The sequence below is a fragment of the Bufo gargarizans genome, chromosome 2 (assembly GCF_014858855.1).
Source record: "Bufo gargarizans isolate SCDJY-AF-19 chromosome 2, ASM1485885v1, whole genome shotgun sequence".
In the NCBI taxonomy this organism is placed as follows: domain Eukaryota; kingdom Metazoa; phylum Chordata; class Amphibia; order Anura; family Bufonidae; genus Bufo; species Bufo gargarizans.
Window position 1 is genome coordinate 450,930,893 of NC_058081.1, and position 20,330 is coordinate 450,951,222.

Sequence of the window (20,330 nt, forward strand, 5' to 3'; positions counted from 1 at the left end):
AACGGTGATAATGTGGCTGTCATTATGCAAGCAACTCAGCATGCATCTGGAAATTTGCACAAGGGACTCAGAGGGACTCCCTGCCTTCATCTCCACTGCATATTGCCACGGTCTGTAGGGGTCATCTGTGGAGTCTTCGTCATCGCCCTTTAACTCCTCATGCTCCTCCTGTTCCTCTCCTGTCGCATGGGCAGATAAAGCAACTAGTTCTGTATATAATTTTGTGGGTTTTTTGTCCTACTCCTCCTCGTTTGCCAGTGAAACCTCCACAGGGCTCAGGTGGCCGTGAGATGTAGGCGCCACGACTTCTTTCCCCTTGCCAGTCAGATTTATCAGCATCCCCTCCAGGACGTGAAGGAGTGGAATGACGTAATTTATCCTGTAGTCCTGGCGACTGACAAATAAAGTGGCCTCCTGAAAGGGCCTGAGAAAACGGTAGGTATCACGCATGAGCTGCCACTTTCTAATGTCGAAGTTACACTGTAAAGTAATTCTGTCTGTTTGCATCATCATGAAATCAGTCACGGGTTTCTTCTGCTCATAGAGTCGATCCAACATGTGAAGCTTGGAGTTCCAATGTGTGAAAACGTTGCATATGAGGTGATGTAGGGGAATACCATTCTGTCCTTGCAGCTTAAGGAGCGTGTGTTTTGTATGGTAAGAGTGGCTGAAGTGCATGCACAGTTTCCTTGACATTTTTAAGACATCTTGCAGATGGTTGGAAGATTTCAGGAACCAGGTTACAACCAGATTGAAGACATGTGCCATACAGGGCGCACGGGTCAGCCCTCTGCAGCGCAGACAGAGTGTTCTTCCTGTTATTAATGACCATGGTTCCTATCTCCAGTTGGTGAGGAGACAGCCAGGATTCAATTTCTTGATTCATGACATGGATCAGTTCCTCCCCAGTGTGACTCTGTTCGCCCAGGCTGAACAGGAGCAGAACCACGTGACAACACTGTGCTTTGCATAAGGGGGTATGCTGGAGGACCACTCAAACTGTGCCTACAGTGGAGGCTGAGGACAAGGTGGCGTGTAAGGAGGCAGACGAGGACATTGGTGAAAAAATCCCACAATTACAACTAGGAGGCTGCATTGCCATCACCTCGTCAATTTGCTGGTGTGCCTCGGCCGGAACCATATTTACCCAGTGGATTGTAAAGAACATATATCGTCGTTGACCATAGTTATAATCAGCACTGGCATGAACTGTGCCAGACACCAACAGGCTCAAGGACTGGTCCGCCCTCTGCTGTACATACGTATGCAGAGCTGGTACAGATTTTTTAGAGAAGTAGTGACGGCTTGGGATTATCGACCTTAGCTCAGCACAAGCCATCAGTTCTCTGAAATATGCAGAGTGAACCACATGAATATAGAGGGACTGTAGTGCCAACAACTTAGCCAGGAGCAGGTTCATCTTCTGTGCTGTTTGATTATTGCACGTATACTGTTGTCTCTTTGCAATCGTCTCGGTGATCAATTGCTGATTAAACATGTGATGATGAGTAGGAGGAGACGAACATCAGGACCAATACTAAGCAAGACTGTGGGGACAAACAGATTTCTTCTGCTGAGGTTAAAGAGCCCTGACTGCTGGAAAAGGTGTGCGGGTCGCCAAGAGATGCAATGATTGCTGTGTCAGGCTGTAACACTAAATTAGTTCCATGGTTTACCAGTCAACTTTATGGTGACACTCCATGTGTTGATGTAGAGCCGAAGTGCCAACATTAGCACCCTGATCGCGTTTCACCTTCTGCCTACATACAGTATCCTGGATTCTGCCACAATAATGTCCTCCAGCAACTTGTAAAAAATCCATCAATTCCTGGCTATGTGTATCTGTTGTCACCTGAGATGATGTTGAAGAGTAAGTCAATCATTCCAGTACAGCTGGATTGTTGGCCAAAACACGACCGGATGACGACAGTGGCAGCTCTGGCCTGTTGCTGTGGCTGCTGCTACCACCACCCCTTCTCCTGCTGCTACTTGTGCCAGCTACAACAATATTTTTGCCACTCCCATTCCTTTTGAGGGCCCAGACAACAGTATGTTGGCCATAGTGTCCAGTAACTAAATCTATCATGTAACAATGCATCTAGGTATGAATGGCGCAGCAGGTGAACTAGATATACCAGCTTATGTATTAGACCACCTGTTGGCACTGAGTCTGATGCACAGTATGCATAATGGAACAGATGAAATATTAATGGTGCAGCAAGTGTACTAGATAAGCGTGCTTATATATTAGACTGCCTGCTGACAATGAGTCTAATGCACAGTAAGTCTATGACAGGGACAACTTTTGCAGCAGGTTTTTCACAGCCTCTGGACACAGATGCTCTCATCATTCAGATCCCATTGATTACATCACTCTGTGCAAGCCAAAAGACAGCCAGGGCATAAGAAAGAAGGTACAAAAGGAATACTGGATAGGATCCAAATTAAAATACCTTGCTTTATTTAATAAAAATCAGAAACTATGGGACGTTTTAGATCTGCACTAGTGTTGCCTGTCATTTTACATAAGACTGCAGGTAATTGTACCACATGATTTGCACTAATGTTATTTGTGGTGTTACATAGGACTTCAGGTGATATCTACTGCATTATCTGTATTCGGGGACTTATCACTGTGCTACTTATAGTGTTACATAGGACTGCAGGTAAGACTTTAAGATACCACAGGTCCCATTCTCCCATAGAAGTAAATGGAAGGTGCCGCACACGTTGAGCCAACTCTCTATACACTGCCATAGGCAAATGATGCTCTGTTCTCAAGAGAGTCAGCATCTGTCATACCTATACTGCACATCCACAGAAATGTTAGAGATGATAATTCTCCTTTAAATGATGATCGCACAGTATCGCAGGTCACCCTATAGTTGCTACATGGGACTGTACCCTTAGGGTCCATTCACATGTCTGCAAGTGTTTTGCGGTTCCGCATTTTGCGGACCACACATGGCCGACACTATAATAGAAATGCCTTTTCTTGTCCATGGCTGCGGACAAGAATAGAACGGAAGTGCGAATGCGGACAGCACACAGTGTGCTGTCCGCATCTTTTGCTGCCCCACTGAAAATGAATAGGTCCGCACCAGTTCCGCAAAATTGCTGAATGGATGCAGACCCATAATGCGAACATGTTAATGGACCCTAAGCAAGTGATTGCCCACCTTTAACAATGTATCGCCCAGCTACCTAACTGCTCCGCTCAGCAACAACAGAAGGGAATAAGAAGGAACACTGCAGAATGTCTATCTGTTATCACAAGCTGTAAAACAATATGGCCTTGTGTACTACCAGGCACTGTGAGTGGATAAAAAATACATTTGATGCTCGGTGAGGTTACTGAAGGCTGAACACCGATGGGCTACCAAGAATAAATTGTCCATTCTGAAGTGCCCAAAAACCCCTGTAATTCAGCTAACATGTTCCCTTCATGCACCTTGACAACATCTTCTTTGCTTCAACTGCATATTGGGGGATTCCTACTGATGCAATTGGCTTTTCTTTTTTAGATCTGTGCTGTAACCACAGACCACGTAGATAAAAAACACATGAAAAGAGGTGCTTCAGGACCTTGGAGAGCTCCTGTCATTGTTTTCCAATGAAGTATACAGTGAGCGGTATTTCCCTAGGAGCGGCTCAGCCACTAGTCATCTACAATTGTCTAATTTCCAAGCTAAGAATTAAACAATGATAAAACTTCACCACAGCAGGTGGCAAAGAAGCAGAAAATGAACACTCGGAAAAAAAAGTAATGATATTCTCCAGCTTTCAGCGACTTTCTCCTTTCAGACACACAAATCTGTCAGATCTCCAGCCTACTCCCTTTACTCTCCTCACACATTGAATCCAGATATATAAACCCCACTGATATTAAAAGATGCTCTAGATACTTTTGTGAGGTGCACACTCTTTTATTAAAAGTTGTGTGGAAGTCCTTTTTGAAGCTAAGCAAATAAATTATTCCATTTAATTTTGGGCGCCATTAATAATACAGTGCGGCAGCAGTCAACTCTTGAAGGCCACCAGCTGTTTCTCACACCTCGATCCTTGCAGCTCACCAGTGACAGGGTGAGTAAAGTTTTATGCAAGTCTGGGAAATGATAGAAAATCTCATTGACCAGTCTGTAGACATTTCATATTTACTAAGCAGTGGGCTAAGTAATGGCAGTCTATCGGTGCTATTTTTCTCCCTATACTAACTGATCGGCGTGAATCCATCACTTCCAATTACCTTAATTACTCTGCTTTTCTTACTGTGGCTGGCAGAATGCAAACTGCCAGTGCTGCAAGTATTCCCAGGTTGGGCATGGTAGAAAGGAGCTAGCATACAGACATAATTCATGGTCTCCTTTTCTGCATTCTCTGCATTTTGCCAGAATCCATAATCCCCCTGCAAACAAGATTTCATTATTCTTCTTGTGACTGCAAAAAAGCAGATGGGAGAAGGGCTTGCTGTGCTAATGCATGATTAGAAGCTAGTGCTTACTCCTTCACTGTGACTTACTCACACAGTCTGCACTTTTAGCATCCAGAGCATTTCTTCATTTACTTCATTACAGCGCAGAGTGTCTTAAGCAATTAAACTTGTCATAAGCTATGCCTATTAAATCTTACTGTGATTTTTTTAACACATGGATGAACATCCCTTTCTCCTGCTGGTAGCAGGCTTGTACATACTATAGACGCATCCTTGCATGGTTAAAAGGCCGGTTAGGTATGTTTAAATCCCCTGAGCCATTTAGTAACACCTACTGGATGTGACATGAGGTTGAATCGCTTAGACACATTTAATACATCAAGCAAGGTAGCGTGTAGTGTATGCTTAACCGTTGGTATACCTACAGGGAAGATTGTATGGGCTAACACCATGGGGGTGAATGTGACAGCTGTTGTAGCTAAGAACCATTACTAGAGTCACAATACTCAGAATAAAAGTCATGTAATTATGTATAGCCAAGAATGTTAGGCCATTCACTTGCACAAAGGCTCATTTCCCTTGATACATATTAGGTCATAGTCAGACTAGTACGTTGTGACAATTTGAAAAATGCACCAAATTACTACTTTATAGAAAATGCATAGCTTATATTTAAGGGTGTGGGATTTAATTGACTCTTTTTGATGGCTTATTAGTTAGTTATTTCTAGAAAATAAGAAAATGTGCTAAAAATACAATCATTAACAAACAGCTGGCATTCAGATATGTTAATCATTACAGGTTTGGTTTGGTTAGACACTGGGTCTTGCCACTAGAGGGCGTAAAAGTTCTTTCTCTGTTGTCCTATAAAAAAGCCTCTAAGAGGCTACTTTTGGGTGGTGTACCTCTTTGTGATTGATTGTTGACTGCTAGACATGCCTCTATGACACACTCAAAGATATTTTGACCAGCTTACAGACTTTTAGAGGGGCTCATCAATGAACTGAGAGAAGCAGGATGGTCATTTCAACAAACTACCCACCATCTAAGCCATTCTGACCTAGATTTTAGGAGTTGTTGGCAGCACTGGTTACATAATAGCACACACACACACACACACACTGTGAAAAGGCTCTGGATGGCCCAAACAGACCACCAGGAGGGAGGATTGTTTTATCCACTGAAAAGTGTGAGGAGCATTTTTGTTGTCCAGCATCGAGACACCTCTCTTTCTGTCTAGGCAGAGGTATGAAATAGTGTTTAGCTGAAGGAAGTTTGGTGTCATTATGACCATGAGGGGTCCTGCTATTGACAGACAGCCATTGTCGTCTTTGTTTGCAGTGGTATTGTGAAACCTACACTACTACTACTACACTTGTAGTTTCTCTCTTTCTCTGTGGAACAAAATTCTGTAAATGGGAAGGAGGAGCCACAGGTAAAGAGTAATGGTAAAGAGTCCATATTTATAAGAACAATTGCTAAACCTCGGTGTGCACATCCTCAAAAACATTGTAATATCCCTTGATCTCTACTAATGGCTTTTAGAGATGAGCGAGTTTTTCAAAAATTTGATTCACCGGTTAGCCAAATTTTTTTAGAAAAATTTGGCTTGATCCGAATATATTCCCAGCAAATTACTTTAAAAAACTGCTATTTCTTGGCTGCAAAGAGTCTTTATAGTGGTGTAGAACACTGTGCCTTGCAGTAACACACATAAGGAGTCTGCTTTGGTAGTGAAATAATACTGTGAGTCCGTATGACATGCAGAAGACAGGCGTTGCTCTTAGAATCACTGCACACTTCACTTATTTGGGCAGTCATGAGGCCTAAACTGACCAAATAACTCAAGTATGAACTCTGCCTTTCAGGTCAATGTTAGTGCCAAGAAGTGCACTCCTTTTACCCCCTCGTCAGCTGATTCCACATAGATGTCTACAGAACCTGTTCTATTAAGCACTTATACAAGTAGAGCTTCCCAGACAGAGTGGAGAGGGTGTCAGCAGTAAGTTTGTGTTGATGTCACTGATTATTTTGCCCTTCCTCTGATCCATCAGAACAATAACCCATAAAAATGTATCCTGCCTGTGGAGCATCCGCCTTCACTCAGTCAGCATTTGGTCAGTAATCCATCAGTATTGCTAATGCCCCATAAAACGGGAGTGGATCCAAAACAGAGATGACATGTGAACAGAATATTTGCAAGTCTTCTGTGTTTTGTACCCACTCCTGCTTTTCGCTACAAAATCATAAGCCAACTCTTATGGGACCATACAGGCCTTACAGCTGCTACACAGAGGATCCATTGTGCATCTAATTTTTCCTTCCTTCTTACAGATCAGAGGGGGGGTCAAATAAATTATGATGTCAGCCAAGCCAAAAAGGCTAAATAATCGCCCAGTCATGAAGTGGGGAGGGTGGGAACGGCATGAGAAGTCCACAGAGTGGCCCTATGACAAAGTGGTGAGGTAAAAGCAGCGTCAGGAGACCACAGAGTGGCCCAATGACAGAGTCTGTAGGTGGCGGCAGCATCAGGAGGCCACAGAGTGGCACAATGACAGAGAGTGGGGGTGGCGGCAGCATCAGAAGACCACAGAGTGGCAAGGTGACATAACGGTAAGGCGGAAGCAGCATGAGGAGACCACAGAGTGGCCTAATGACAGAGGCTCTAGGTTGGGGCAGCATCAGGGGGCCACAAAGTGGCACAATGACAGAGTATGGAGCTGGTGGCATCATCATGAGGCCGCAGAGTGGTACAATGATAGAATGTGGAGGTGGCGGCAGAATCAGAAGACCACAGAGTGGCAAGGTGACATAGTGTTGAGGTGGAAGCAGCATGAGGAGACCACAGAGTAGCCTAATGACAGAATCTGTGGGTGGCGGCTACATCAGGAGGCCACAGAGTGGCACAATGACATAGTGTGTAGGTGGCAGCAGCATCAGGAGGTCACAGAATGGCAATGCGACATAGTGTTGAGGTGGCAGCAGCATCAGGAGGCCACAGAGTGGCAAGCTGACACAGTGTGAAGGCGGAGGGAGCATGAGGGTACCACAGAGTGGCAAGGTGACATAGTGTGGAGGTGGCAGCAGCATCAGGAGGCCACAGAGTGGCAAGGTGACATAGTGTGGAGATGGGTTGTAATGCTAGTACCTGCTGAAGATGGTGGGTGAAAAAAGGAACACTTAGCATTAGGGTTGAGCAAACCCAAACTGTAAAGTTCTGGCTCGTACCGAACTTTAGGATTTTTGGACCCCAGACCCGAACCCAAGCTTTTCACTAAAAGTTTGGTTTTGGGTTCGGTGTTCGGCGAGTTAATGGCGCTTTTTGAAAGGCTGCAGAGCAGCCAATCAAGAAGAGTTTAACTTGTGTGCCCTTTGAAGCCATCACAGCCATGCCTACTAATGACATGGCTGTGATTGGCCAGTGCAGCATGTGGCCCAGCCTCTATATAAGCTGCAGTTACGTAGAGCTGCAAGTCACTCTGCTCATATTAGTGTAGGGAGAGGCTGCTGCTGCTGTGAGGAAGAGAATAGGAAAGAATCTTTTATCAGAAGTGCTTGTTTAACTTAGCGATCTAAAGCGATTTTGTCTTGTGGGTACAGTGCACAATTTTTTTTACACTGCCCTGAGCCCAGTGACAAAGAAAAAATTACTTTTAGTTAGGTGGGCATCGGCGGCCATTTTGTGCAAGTTCAGTGCACCAGCACAGCATATGTGCATTTGTGACAGTCAAGTACAAGCTTGAAATACTGCAATTATATTCTGGGTTTAAAAAAATCACCCATTTTTTGCAAGACACTACATCTGGGGCCTTTGCTGCATTTGTCACCGTTAAATCAAGCTTGAAATACTGCAATAATATTTTGGGTTTTAAAAAAAACACCCATTTTTGGCAATACCCTACATCTGGGGCCTTTGCTGCATTTGTCACTGTGAACTATAAGCTTGAAATACTGCAATTATATTCTGGGTTTAAAAAAACACCCATTTTGGCAAGATACTAAATTTGTGGCCTTTGCTGCATTTCTGACAGTCCAATACAAGCGTTATATACCACTGTTATATTCTGGTATTAAAAAAACACCCATTTTGGGCAAAATTTGCAGCCTTTTCTGCTTTTGTCACAGTGAAATACAATCGTTCAATACTGCAGTTACATTGTTGGTTGACAAATTAACATTTTTGGGACCATGAAGTAATTGTATAAAAGTTGCCTGTCACACTGTTCTGTGACCTCAATAATTTTTTGGGCTTTATAACACCGGCACTGCCTTACTCTCAGTGAACTTAATTGTTGACTATTGGCGGTTAAATTTTTGGCCTGACATAAACCATCTTTTACTTTGGTGGGTGACGGCAAAGAATGAGGAGAGCGTCAAATAAGGGATGTGGCCCAGGTCGTGGTGCTGCTGGTGGAGCTCCTGTTGCAGGGAGAGGACGTGGTCGATCTGTGCAAGCTGCACGCACAAGTGAAACACCTTCCTCAGGTGCGAGAAGGCGACAGAACCTTCAGCGTTATTTGATAGGGCCAAATGCGGCTCTATGAATAGTGAGGCCAGAACAAGTACAGGCGATAGTAGATTGGGTGTCTGACAGTGCCTCCAGTTCCTTCAGATTGTCTCCCACCCAGTCTCCTGCTGAAAGATCAGAGTTGGCACCTGCAGCCAATGTCCATCAGTCCTTCACCTAACCCCTTTGCAAATCAGCCAAGCAGTCTGAGCCCCAAGTCATGGAGCAGTCTCTTCTGCTTTTTGATGACTCTGCTAGCAGGATTTCCCAGGGCCATCCACCTAGCCCTGCCCCAGAAGTGGAAGAGTTGAGTGTACTGATGCCCAACCAATTATGTTTCAGGATGAGTACATGGGAGGACCAGCGCAGCATGTCTTGGATGATGACGAAACACAGGTGCCAACTGCTCTGGCTTTCTGCAGTGTGCAGACCGACAAGGAGGCAAGTGATGAAGACTGGGTGGAAGATGATGTGGAGGACGATGAGGTCCTCGACCCCACATAGAATCAAGGTCAGGTGAGTGACCTGTGTAGTTCGGAGGAAGAGGTGGTGGTCGCGCAGAGCCACGGGCACAGCGGGAAGAGGGAGCAGGGTGCAAAAGCGGAGTGGCCGTTCCGTAGACAGTATGCCTCCTACTGTCCACCACAGCAAAGGACTGAGCACACCAAAGCCAGCTCCAAGGAGTTCCCTGGCATGGCAGCATCTCAGACAATGTGCAGACGACAAGACACAAGTGGTTTCCACACTGTGCAATCAGAGCCTGAGTAGACTCCTGGCTCCTCCTGCTTCCTCTTTTGCTGCAGTCTCGGCCTCTTCACCCACCTCTGGAGTGACAGTGGCACCTGCCACCCCGCAAACAGAGGATCTGCCAGCAACGCAAACACCTGGGTCACCAGGCATCTCCACAAAGTGCCATGAAAGCGTTCAACTCTCTATCCTACAAACACTGGAGCGAAAGAGAACGTACCCCCTACCCGCCCGCGATCCCTGGCTCTGAATGTCAGCATTGAAAAATTACTGGCCTTTGAAATTCTGTCATTCCGTCTGGTGGAGTTTTAAAAGCCTAATGGCGGTGGCTGTCCCACAGTACGTCATGCCCAGATGCGACTATTTTTCCAGGCGAGCCATCCCTTCTCTGCACAACCAAGTGGGGGACAAAATCAGGTGTGCATTGCACAACGCCATCTGTGGAAAGGTCAACCTAACTACGAATACGTGGACCAGTAAGCACGGTCACGGACATTATATCTCCCTAACAGCACACTGGGTAAATGCAGTGGCGGCTGGGCCTGAGGCAGATAGCAGTTTGGCGCATGTCCTTCCACCACCGAGGATTGCAGGGCGCTTCTCTTTGCCTCCTGTTGCTTCCTACCCAGCTTCTTCATCCTCTACCGCCTTCTCATCCGTTCAGCGTAACACCTTCACCACCAACTTCAGCACAACTAGGGGTAAACAACAGCAGGCAGTTTTAAAACATATTTGTTTGGGGGACAAACCCCACACAGAGCAGGAGCTGTGGACGGGCATGGAACAACAGACCAATGAGTGGTTGGTGCCAGTGAGCCTCAAGCCCGGCCTGGTGGTGTGCGATAATGGGCGAAATCTCGTAGCAGCTCTGGGACTAGCTGGTTTGATGCGCATCACTTGCCTGACGCATGTGCTGAATTTGGTGGTGCAGAGGTTCCTTAAAAATCACCCCGATATGTCAGAGCTGCTGCAGAAAGTGAGGGCTGTCTGTGCGTGCTTTCGGTGTTACTTACTTTCAGCAGCGTTACTTCGGCCTTCCCGCTCACCGACTCATATGTGACGTGCCCACAAGGTGGAACTCCACCTTGCACATGCTGGCCAGACTGTGCGAGCAGCAGCAGGCGATAGTGGAGATTCAGCTGCAGCACACACAGGTGTGTCGCTCTGTGGAACCTCACCACTTCACCACCAATGACTGGGCCTCCATGCGAGACCTGTGTGCCTTGTTGCATTGTTTCAAGTACTCCACCAACATGGCCAGTGCCGATGATGCCGTTCTCAGAGTTACTATCCCACTTCTATGCCTCCTTGAAAAAACACTTCGGGTGATGATGGAAAAGGATGTGGCACAGAAGCATCCGGTGGAAGAGGGATCATTTCATAGGGTTTCAGGACATTCATTCACAAGTGGCTCTGAGGGTTCCTGCACCCACAAATGCCAGGTACACATTTATCCAGCCAGGGCACAGTTCTGGAGGATGAGGAGGTGGAGGATGAGGAGGTGGAGGATGAGGAGGAGGAGATGGAGGAGGAGGAACCGTGTTCACAGCAGGATGGCACCCAAACTAGCTTATGGCCATCACTGGTGCGTGGCTTGGGGGATTCAGAGGACACAGACGATACACCTCCCACAGAGGACAGTTTTTCATTGCCTCTGGGCAGCCTGGCACACATGAGCGATTACATGCTGCAGTGTCTCAGCAATGACCGCCGAGTTGTTAAATATTCTAACTTGTGCTGATTACTCGGTGGCCACGCTGCTGGATCCCTGTTACAAGGACAACGTACAGTCCTTAATTCCGTCACTGGAGCGTGATCGTAAGATGCGCAAGTACAAGTGCACGCTGGTAGACACACTGCTGATGGCATTCCCAACTGACAGCGGGGACACAGTGGACGCACAAGGCGAAGGCAAAGGAGGAGGAAGAGGTCGCCAACAGAGCTGGGGCACCACCAGCACCTCAGAAGGCAGGGTTAGCATGGCCGAAATGTGGAAAAGCTTTGTCAGCACACCACAACAACCAGCACCACCAGCTAATATGGAACGTCTTAGCAGGAGGCAGCATTTCACCAACATGGTGGAGCAGTATGTGTGCACACGCCTACACGTACTGGAAGATGGGTCTGCCCCCTTCAAATTCTGGGTCTCCAAATTGGGCACCTGGCCTGAGCTTGCCCTTTACGCCTTGGAGGTGCTGGCCTGCCCTGCATATGGGAAATGTTAAGTAATACATATTTTATTAGGTATGACTTTCTGTTTTAGATACAGAGACATTGAAATTTTGAAAATTGTGAATTTTTCAATTTTTTAAAATAAATTTGGGATTTTTTCATAAATAAAGGTGAAATATATTGACTTAAATTTATGACTATCATGAAGTACAATATGTCACGAGAAAACAATCTCAGAATGGCTTGGATAAATTAAAGTGTTCCAAAGCTATTACCACATAAAGTGACGCATGTCAGATTTGTAAATTTTGACCTGGACACTGAGGCATCAATGACCCTTGGTCATGAAAGGGTTAAGCAAAAAAACGAATGTTGGCTACCTCCTCCTCCTCCACAGCTGCTTTCACCTACACCGTCACATCCACTGCCTCCTCAACCTCCTACTCCATATGGACCTTGTCCTCTTAGATTATTATTATTTTTTGCGTATTTTATGTTATTTTAAGTCATATTACTATCAACATTTGCCCTCTAGCCCTTTCCATGACTTTTTTAGAACCATTTTAGTGCCCCAAAGTTCGGGTCCCCCCAATGGGGTTCAGGTTCGGGGTCAAGTTCTGGTCCCGAATGCGAACCTTTTAGTGAAGTTTAGCCAAACCTGTCGAACTCGAACATCCAGGTGTTCGCTCAACTCTACTTAGCATCAAATGTGTGGCATCAGGTGGGTGGCAGCATCAGAATAGTAGCTGAATCATGTAGCCAGAAGAAACGGTCTCTTTTCTCAAAGTGTTGGTGTGGCACCATGGATGATTTAGTCTGATGCATAAGGAATTGGTTGGTGGAAAACCTGGCTGATCCACACCTGATTCATGCTGACAAATGTCAGTCTCTCCAGATATTTGGTGTTCTTCTTGGGGTAACTATGGCCCCTGCCACACTAAACACCTGCTCTGATGCTACATTACTGGCTGTACAGGACAGCTTTTCCAGGGAAAACTCAGCCAGTTGAGTCCACAAATCCAGTTTGGCTGCCCATTAGTCCAGCGGATCTTCAATGACAGCTGGCAGGGTGCACTCCAAATATGCCACCACCTGTTGGTTCAGGTTCTGTTCTACGTCCAGCTGCTGGTGAGTAGTTTCTTCACTAGGCAGGTGAAGAAAGCTGCTCATCAGTGACTGTAGACTCAGGCTGCTGATGATGGAGCTGGTACTGCTCCTGCCACCTAACCCCTCTCCAGCAGCCACGGCAGTGGAACGTGAGCACAGAGGTCTCCCCCCCCCCCAGTCAGACCTGCGAGAGTATGGATGATGGCGCTGATAGGCAGCGGCCAACTAACTACATAAGATGTCTCTATAGTAGTTTAGTTTGTCCTCCCTCTCAGCGGGTGTAAAAACAAGGCCCTCATTTTGAACCGGTGTGACGATTACCAGACCTCGTGCCCGCTTGATGTCGCAAATGTCGAGCTCATGAGCCGCGGTATGGTCACGGGTTACCAAAGTGTGACGTTACACCCTCCAGAGGAGCAGGTATGGTCAGCTTGGTACAGTTTACACAGACACCTCCTGTCCACGCGGGCACAGAGAGGCAACAAGTTGAGAGAGCCTTTTTACTGCCACAGTGAAAACAGCACAGTCTCAGCCCGGGTATCTGCCACCAGCTTCTTGTTTGATATAAACCTGGTCCGCTAACAGGATTATATAGGGTGAGAAACCAACCCAGGGAAACTTATAACTAGGCCGAAACACGGATGTGAGGATTCGTGATCAAGATACAAGATAGCACAAGAATAAATTATATGTTTAATCACTTTAATGGCACACTAGATATAACACAATATACACAGATAATATATACAGTGGTCTGAGGTTACAGATACAGTTGATATAGGTACAACATGGTTAAGCAGAGCAAAAGTCAGTTACCGGGTAAGATGAAAGTTCCTTTGGGTTATAATGGTGAAATAGTCCTTGGCTGCAGTCACGTGGGGGCAGTGATATCAGCTGGTTCCCAGTCTCTCCAAACACATTGGCACGATGTGACCCCTTCAGAAAAGACCCCGTAGCCGGCTGCTCCCCTCCCCGACTATGGGTAGGGTCCACCCCTCCTTCTCTGGTGCTGGCAGCAAATGACCCATAAAACCCCTTAGGGCTCATAACCCCAGACCAGAATGTCCACCTGGGTTCCGGCTACAACTAGAGTCCAAACATGGTGCCACTATGTGGTTATTGCGGGGAGATATGTATATCTCCCCTCCGTGTCATCCTAGCCTCAAGCCAGGACTACGTGGTTGTTTGCCTTTGCCCCAGGATCACAAAAAGATAACCAAATTATGCCTGGGATGAATGGACGATTCATAATTCCATTTGAAATGTAGGCGCCAACATGTCTGGGAGGTATCATTGATCCTGGGCAAGAGCTGAGACCCCCCTGCTGAGGGTTTTCCTGCAGGATTAGCTTTTCTCCAACCTGGCTGGCTGAGGTGTGACTTTATCCACCTGGGGCCACTTTGAAGCCTGGACCCCTGGGGCTTCCTCCCTTGCTAGCTGACATCAGATGGCTGGGGATGAGAACCTATTTTGCATGTACACTGACTGTGTACATGCCAAAAAGTGAATCAACTGACAATCAGGGCTGCCAATAAATTATAATCCATATTCCTCAAAACCGGTAGCGAGGGTCCAACAAGGTGGAGAGCCAGAAGTCATCCCTCTACTGAATGGTGACAATTCGGCTGTCACGACCCAAGCAAGTGAGCATGCAATGGGCCATTTACGCAAGTGACTCGGAGGGACTCCCTCCCTGCCTCCTATGCCTTTTCTTCCTCATTGCCCTGTAACTTCTCTGGCTACTCCTGCTTATCCTCTCCTGTCACCTTTGTAGAAAAACTACACATTTTGCTACACATTGCTTGTGCTCCAATGTCCTCCTTCTCCTCCAGTTCAGCCCCCACAGGTCTCATGTAGCCATGAGATCTAGGCACCACGTCTCCAGTCCCCTGACCAGCCAGATTTACCAGCATCTGTTCCAGGACATGAAGCAGTGGAATGACATTGTTCATCCCGTAGTCCTGGCGAATGACAAATAACGTGGCCTCCTCAAAGGGCCTGAGCAAACGGCAGGTGTCACACATGAGCTGTCACTGGCTGACATTGAAGGTATACAGGGGAGTACTTCTGTCCACTTGGATTATCAGGAAATCGTTTATAGCCTGTTCGCAGAGTCGGTCCAACATATGGAGGGTGGAATTCCAACGGGTGGAAACGTCGCATATCAGCCTATGTTGGGGGATGCTATGCTGCAGCTTGAGGAGAGTGCGCTTTGCGGTGTACGAGTGGCTGAAGTGCATGCAGTTTCCTTGCCATTTTTAGGATGTTTTGCAGATGGGTGGAAGACTTCAGGAACTGCTTGACAACCAGACTTAACATGTGTGCCATGCAGGGTGCATGGCTCAGCCCTCCTTGACAAAGCGCCGACACAATTTTCTTCCCATTTTTGGTCACCATGGTTATGATTTTCAGTTGTTGCAGAGAAAGGCAGGATTTGATTTCTTGATGGAAGGACATGGAGGAGTTCCTCCCCTGTGTGACTCAGTTCGGCCAGGCAAACAAGGTGCAGAATAGCGTGACACTGCCATGCCCTGCGCATGTGGTATGCTGGAGGGGCAGTGTGAATTGTCTCTGCAGTGGAGGCTGAGTCCAATGGCGTGACAACATGGAGGCGTAAGCGGCATCACCTGGCCAAGTTGCTGGTGTGGCAGTGCAGGCACCCAGTGGGTCGTAAAGGACATGTATTGTCCCTGACTGTAGTTACAGCTCCACATGTCGGAACTGCCATACACTTTGGCAGACACCGACAGGCTTAAGGACTTGCCCAACTTATGTTCTACATGTGTGTTTGGGACTCTCCACCTCAGCTAGGCACAAGCCATCAGTTCTCTGAAAGCTGCAGAGTCCACCACTTGAAAAGGGAGTGACTGCAGCACCAGCAACTTGGACAGGAGCACATTCAGCTTCTGCGCTGTTGGATGAGTGCACACATACCGTTTTTTCTTGGCAATCGCTCCGGTGATCGACTGCTGAAGGAATGAGTGACGAGGAGTAGGAGGAGGAGGAGCAGGAGCGTCAGGACCAGCAGATGATGGGAATGACAGACAGCTCCCTTCGTCTAAGGTGGTGGAGCCTTGACTGCCTGAATCCAGGTGCGTGCCACTGGGTGATGCAGAGGTTGCTGCGGCAGGCTGCACCACCACATCGGAGCCACGGATTTCCCAGGCCACTTTATGGCAATGCTGCATATGTAGACTCAGGGCCGTGGTTCCAACATTGGCACCCTGGCCACGCTTTACCTCCTGCCCAAAGATTCCACATATTGCCAGGTTCACCTCCTTCGGCGGCTTAAAAAGAAACTGCCACACTATGCACTGACTGACTGCTACCGCCGCTGCCTTCTTGAACCCCTGCACCACTATTTCCAAGGCTGGTATGCTCCTGCAAAGTGGGTGGTCTACCCCTGGCACGTTTGGCTCCCGACCTCCCACTGCTGCTACCCTGCTGACTCCCGGTCACGCTAGTGACTTGCTTGCTCCTACGCTGGCTCATGGGCAAGCTGCCACCCTCTTCTCCCTATGATGATGAAGCCCCTTCTTCACCTGGCTCCTAAGTGGGATCAGCTACATCATCATCATCGAGTAGTGTCTGCACGTCACTGACGTCTTCCTCAACAGCCTCTGGGTCTGGAGCCTGACCGCTTGCAACACCAACTCCCATGCCACTCTCCTCATCACTACTCATCACATGGACTCCCAACTTATGTCTGTATATAATATTGCCAGATCACTGAAGCAAAATGATGCTTAATTTGTTTTAAGCCATGTGATAATTTGAACCTATGTTGTTTTTATGCAGGTATTTAGCAATGTCATTTTAGAATGCTGGCCATATTAGATACAGTTTTATTATAAGACCCACTGTATAGTTTGAGGCTAAATTCACTGTAAAATGCTCTAGAAAATAAGTCTAGTTCTGATGCTTGTTGAACTCCCTGAATGTAATATTAAAATGCTAACACTCTTATCTTGCTTTGATTTCAATGGTAATCCGCCTGTTCCCTTAGATTTTCACTTGACTTGTCAACCAACTCTTTTGATCTCCCTGCGTTACCCTTGAAAGCAATTGTATTTCTGTGTTATTTACTTTCATTGTTATTTAGAGATTGTCCCTTTATGTTCATCCATCAAAACATTAACTTAAAGTGGATTTTCAAACAGAATTTAGGAGTAATATTTCAAGGGAAGGGTTTAGTATAAAATAGAGTAGAAGCTTATTAGAGATCCATCTTATCTGGTGTTTTGTACCTAGAATAAAAATAAGAGGAAACATTCACTATTTTGTTCTAGGTTCTAAAACAATGAATACTATAAGATGGCTGTAAGAACCTTCAACAACAACAACAAAAAAAAAAAAACTCATAGGAAATGGATTTATCATAGACAACCACAATGAGTGCTAAGGGTCCCATGGAGGGGTGTGGGGCTCTTGCACTGGTATTTCACAGTGATCCTAGAACAGTTACTTTAAAATAGATGACCTTAAACCAAACAAAAAATTCCATATCCTAAATTAGACTTCAGTTGTGATTCAGTAGTGATATTGATAGCTCCAAATCCACTTCTAATTGCACAATAAATGTTGCAGTAAAGTTGTGTGAATTTCTTAAAATCCATTTCAAGTGCAATTCACTACATTTTTCAAGTTCAGGTCTGAAGCCATTCTATTCAAATTAGTGAATGAGAATAACAACACACAACACTGCTCTTTCCAAAAGAAAAAAAAAAAAAAAAAAGAAAAAATGTCAAGTGTACCTGAGTAAAAAAAAAAAAAGAAAAAGAAAATAAAATTGCAATAATGGCTGTTCATCTTTCTACAGTCATAATTGTGATGGAACGTTGTTTTAGGGCTTTCCTAAAGTCTTTTTAAGCCATATTATTCCCTATTTAAACTGCACAGATAGATACATTTCACTCATAAGCAGGTAATGTACCCCTTTTGTGAAATATGCCAGCTCTGTACTGCTGTGATATCTTTTCCCTTACTTCCCATTATGTTTGTTTTCAGAGACAGACCTCACAGAACATACACGGAGAGGAAATCACACTTCTGGAAAGGCAGGAGGCTCCTATATATTCAGAAATAGTGTAGAAGTATATTTTTTTTTATCAGGCTCCAGGGTTGATCACAAATATTTGTAAATATTTAGAATATTGCAAGATATATTCGCAATTATGAATATTCGATTATTTTTTTCTTACTGTTCATGAGAATTCTTTATGCAAAAATTTTATGCAAATTTTATGCAAATTTTCATAATCAAGAAAATAATGCCTGGAGATCACAAATTCGCGAATTCTCGAATATATGGCAAATATTTGCCTGAATATTCACGAAATATAGCAAATTTGAATATTGCCCCTGCCGCTCATCACTATCAGGCTCCCATTCTCAGCTAGTTCTGACACACCCTCATTTCCTGTGAGCAATCTATGAGCCTCTGCTACTAGGGACAGATCTTTCCCAACAACAGTCAGTGGACCGCAAAGTAGGTGGATGTGAGACCCCTAGTGGCCATGATTTTACAGCTTTTTTCAGATGAATGCAGGCATATATTTAAAATGAATTGAGATAGAAATTTGTGATTTGCACCATTCTCTATTAAATGAAATTGTGTAAAAGTACAATGACTATTTAACATAATCCACTGTAAAAGAAATGTGCAAACCCAGTCCTCCTCTCAAAAGGAAAAAAAAAAGAAGTCTCATACCAGAAAACAGCTTTTTTCCCCCCAGAGCTTAGTAAAGAGAATGAATTAGCTTAACTGACTGACAGGCCTTGGTTGGGGTCAGTGAGCATACTATTTCTCCTATGGAGAGTGTGTGAGTAAGTTTTTGGTTTATTGTAGGCTAGCCAATGCTCCTCTGAGTCTCTGGGAAAATATATCCAAATTAGAACATCTTACATCTCCAGGAAACATTGAGGATTGAGGCTTAGTTCTCATATGAAATATGCACAACTGATCTCCTAGCACTAGTGACAGAGCAAAAATAATTTAGCCATTTCTTCTACAACAGATAAAACATTTTAATTTATTCAGACAAGAACCAATAACTAAGACCGAAAACTTTGCACCACTGACAGTTCTACTAGGCTAAACATAGATCATCATAAGATTCTATACTGTGTCCAATCAATTATGTCACGGATGAACTATATGTTGCAGTGAAAACCCATCTTAAAGGGGTAAGCGAAAGGTTAAAAATATTTAGTAAATTGCTCAGAATGGTTTAAAAAAATAGAATACTTGATACTTTGCACTGCTTACTGGGTCCCCACTGGCCTGACCTTCCTGATTTGACATCCAAAACTTACTAGGTAGGTCCCCTTTTGCCAAACTCTGCAGCCAGTGATTGGTTGAGGGTTCCTATCCTACCATTTCCTGTTTCTTGAGACCTGACCAGGAAGCAAAGATCAGGGTAACATTTTATCTTATTTTTTAAACCAAAAAATGTTGCCCCACCGGACACCCCTTTAAACGTTGGCTATATTAAGGTTATCCAAGATTTTAAAATTGATGAACTATCCTTAGGTGGCACTTCACTGCTGAAGCCATTCACTGGCTGCAGCACAGCATGTGACCATCGCCATGCTGCTCCGGATGTAAAACACTGTAGAGACCAGAGTGGAGGACTGGAGCTGTGGAATGCAAGTAAGTATGAATCCTTGGCTTAGTGAGGTAGGCTTCTGGCAATTGCTAAAAAGTCATTACTCTCAGAGAAACCCTTTAAGAACCATGAGAAATTTTAATTTTGAAAAATGATGACAATCTTTTCATTAATAATAATGCCAGATAATGGAATGTTTTCTATTAGCTGGTTTTGTTATGACACACACATGAGCGTAGTTTTATATTAAGAGAGTGCCCTGACTTGACTAAAATGTTTTGAATCGACCACTCAGATCAGTCAAGTTTCCTATAGCTTTAGCAGAACTTGAGTTTACGAAACCTGAGCTCATTTTTTTTTATCTCTCATTGTTCCTGCCTAGCCTACCAAGAACAAGGTTTTTATGTGAAAGCTCCTGTATCCCAGCTGTCATCAGAAGAGTTATATTGTACACAATAAGTAATGAGAGTATTTATCTCTACTAAAACTGTCTCAGGTGGACTCTAAAACAGTATGTTTCCTGCAAAGTCCACAGTCAATGAGCATTTAAAAGATTTTCTCCTTTCCAGAGTGTAAGTCAACATGTTTGTTTTTCAACATAAATAAGCATAATTGCTTCTACGGAGAAGGTTGCCACTTCATTTTATTTTTATACCATTTGCCAATTAAAATGCTTCAGAATTCATCTGTGCCCTGAAAATATATTGTATTTTTCAGGTTATTTTAAATACAGTTTTTCTAGGCTATGCATACTGTA